We start from the raw sequence: 3,619 nt of genomic DNA, 5'->3' as shown, positions 1-3,619 counted from the left end.
TGGTGCTAGGAATATCAAACTGTATTTCTAACACCCTCTTCAGCCTTTTTGTCAGTTACCTGATTGTTAGGTCAGGCTCCGCCAACATCAGGTCCCTCCTGCGCACACATTTGGGCTTCCACATCGGAAAGCATTAACTCAAGGCTTTTCTATAGCGTTTTTAAAGACACTGGTTGTCCTCATGCAAAGCGTGAGGATGTCCAGTGTCATTTCACGTAGTTGGTCTCCGCTAAGGACCTGAAGCGCCTCTAGTGCCTGTCTGGTAGACAGCCAATAGAGGATGAGATAACCTTTCAAGGTAATTATTGCAGTTCCTCAGAAACTGCAATATTTCACATTGCAGGGTTAAGGGGACATAGGCACTGCACCCAAACCACTTCAGCGAGATGAAGTGGTCTTGGTGCCTATAGTGTCCCTTTAAAGAGCAACTTCTTACTCTGCTTATTGCTATCTTTTGAAAGTCATCACTGTTATAAGCAAAACTTTCCATAGGCACAGTGACAAGAGGACCTATGTGCACCATAAATTATCATAGTTTGACACAAAGCCATATTTCCGAACAGTCCTGGATTGTTTGATAGAGTACCAGTTTGGGGTTGCTCTCCATTGTCCCACAGTAATTAGCAGGTTAACGTTGATTACAGATACACATTTCACTGCACATTTCAACATTTTTTGGAGTTTTAATATTATTTTTTTTGCAGGGAACAGCAGTAAACAAAAAGTCTAACAATATTTGTTAATTTCTAATGTAACAAAATAGTGAAAAAATATGTTGTACATCAATTACATACATAATAATTGCACGTGGACTATTATCAGATATTGTTAGCCGCTCTATACTCTTAAGAGGCCTCATATACTCCTGACTAGGACTTAGATGATGCTGTGATGAGATCTTCCTTTAGTACAGCCTTCTGTATCCAATAGTCTCTTATGCAGGGACTCCTCAAGGCGGTTTGCTCCTTCCCTCGGGAGCTGTAAAAATAAAAAATTAAGTTAAAACTCACCAGAACGCATATTACAATCTACATATTTGCAGATTAACGCTCCAGATGCTGAAGAGGACCTTGAGAAAGAAGATGCATACAGAGGACATTTTAAGTCCAATAAAAACTACCTTCACCTGCCCTTCATGGCCACTGGAATACAAGTGGAACAGTGACCATCTGGGGTCTTTGCACAACATTCAAAATACATAAATAAAATATCATAAAAATATTAAGTGCTTTAGGGTTCGGTCATAATATCAGAATTGGGTCTAATGCAACAGAGGTTTCCATTTCAAGAACCTGTTGAATTCCTGCTGAGCCGCCAGTCATAGATGATGCACAACTATCCTCTTGTTAAACAGAACGATGGTCTCTATCCCGTACTGGGACACCAGATCTAAAATACAGAAAATGCATTTAGTGTATAATGCTTTAAGCTGCCTCCCACATCAAACAGAAACTTGATCTGGAATTGAGAAAACAGTATATATAATGATTTAAACCTGACCAAACTGGGGCACTATATCTGGAACACTTTATTACCCCCCCTGATTAAAGTGGCATGGAGTATATAACCCTAGATTTCCCCTTTGATGGATCCTGATAAGTATAAGCAGTTTTTATGATACAGCCACAGTGTGAGCAGTGTTTAGGAGATACGGTCACAGTGTGAGCAGTGTTTAGGAGATACGGTCACAGTATAAGCAGTGTTTAGGAGATACGGTCACAGTATGAGCAGTGTATAGGAGATATGGTCACAGTATGAGCAGTGTTTAGGAGATACGGTCACAGTGTAAGCAGTGTATAGGAGATACGGTCACAGTGTAAGCAGTGTTTAGGAGATACGGTCACAGTATAAGCAGTGTTTAGGTGATACGGTCACAGTATAAGCAATGTTTAGGTGATACAGGCGTTTAATTCTCCATAGTCACGGTATTTATGGTTACCTCATAAGTATTACAGTGACTCACATTGGTTGAATTGGCACATGAATACACATGTGAGCAGTAACGCCACGTCAAGGCTTCAACACTTGTTACTGACCATTCACACAGAGCATACTTTTCATTCATACGCATTCGGTATTCCAGAGGTTTTGGACTACACCTCCCATAATGCTTTGCCAGCATTATGGGAGATGTAATTCACAGCATCTGGACTGCCCAAGGTTACCTACCTCTGAACTAGGCCGTGATCACAGTACACAATGTTGAAGTTGCTGTGCAAACAGGAGCAGCTTGTCACGTGTCAGATGCCACTTCATTACTTATAAATTAAATTCTCCACCCTGGAGACGAGCATCAAACATGGGCTTCTTCATTCCTCTTCATGTACTTCGTGTCCCATAGGAGAACATGCTTGTCAGAGCTGTGACACACACAAAAAGAAATAAACAGGTTAGAGTGACTGGCATAACAGACACAGTGCAAGCAGACTTGCGTGCCACATACATACAGCAGACAGACACAAAGATTGTGGGAGACACACCGGATTAAATATAAGAATTGGGAGTACCATACATACAGAATGGACAAAGAGACGGAGATTACTGAATTCGGTGACCGACGTATTTGGTTGCTGATGTGGGGCAGTCCCTCTCGCTGGGGTGCAGTTTCTCATCCTTCTCTGGCGAGTGACTAGATGGCTGCGGTTTCGTAGCAAAAAGCATGCCATGGCATATGATACCTAGGAAATAAATATTTTTCTGTGAAACTAGGGTTGTACACATCTAACGCACATCCCACAAATATAATACACTACCCCCCACATGTAACGAACAGCCCCTCCATCTAACACACTGCCCCCCACATCTAACACACAGGCCACCCCAATATACTGCGCAGCCGCCCCAATATACTAAGCAGACCCCCCAATATACTGCGCAGACCCCCCAATATACTGCACAGTCCCCCCAATATACTGCACAGTCCCCCCAATACTGCACAGTCCCCCCCGATACTGCACAGACCCCCCCATTATACAGTGCAGACCCCCCATTATACAGTGAAGACCCCCCATCATACTGCGCAGCCCCCCATTATACAGCACAGCCCCCCCATCATACTGCGCAGCCCCCTCATTATACTGCGCAGCCCCCTATCATACTGCGCATCCCCCTCATTATACAGCGCAGCCCCCCATGATACTGCGCAGCCCCCCATCATACTGTGCAGCCCCCCATCATACTGCGCAGCCCCCCCATTATACAGCTAAGTCCACCCATCATATTGCGCAGCCCCCCCATTATATTGCGCAGCCCCCCCATTATACTGCGCAGACCCCCCCAATATACTGCGCAGACCCCCCCCAATATACTGCGCAGACCCCCTCCAATATACTGCGCAGACCCCCCCAATATACTGCGCAGACCCCCTCCAATATACTGCGCAGACCCCCCCAATATACTGCGCAGACCCCCCCAATATACTGCGCAGACCCCCTCCAATATACTGCGCAGACCCCCCCAATATACTGCGCAGACCCCCCCAATATACTGCGCAGACCCTCCCCCAATATACTGCGCAGACCCCCCCCAATATACTGCGCAGACCCTCCCCCAATATACTGCGCAGACACCCCCCTCATATACTGCGCAGACACCCCCCAATATACTGCGCAGACCCCCT

At 45.3% G+C, this 3,619-nt stretch overlaps 1 long non-coding RNA gene across 1 annotated transcript; it reads right to left on the bottom strand.

Moving 5' to 3' along the window:
• Positions 1-1,003: 1,003 nt before the first annotated feature.
• LOC134585325 (uncharacterized) lies at positions 1,004-2,560 on the bottom strand. The gene is made up of 3 exons (XR_010086513.1): positions 2,517-2,560; positions 2,170-2,360; positions 1,004-1,389 (listed from the first exon to the last, which is right to left on the bottom strand). It is a non-coding gene; the product is annotated as an uncharacterized LOC134585325 (long non-coding RNA).
• Positions 2,561-3,619: the final 1,059 nt, after the last annotated feature.

This window comes from Pelobates fuscus, unplaced genomic scaffold (assembly GCF_036172605.1).
Source record: "Pelobates fuscus isolate aPelFus1 unplaced genomic scaffold, aPelFus1.pri H_4, whole genome shotgun sequence".
NCBI classification, from domain to species: Eukaryota; Metazoa; Chordata; class Amphibia; order Anura; family Pelobatidae; genus Pelobates; species Pelobates fuscus.
This window is presented reverse-complemented; position numbering and strand designations above follow the sequence as displayed.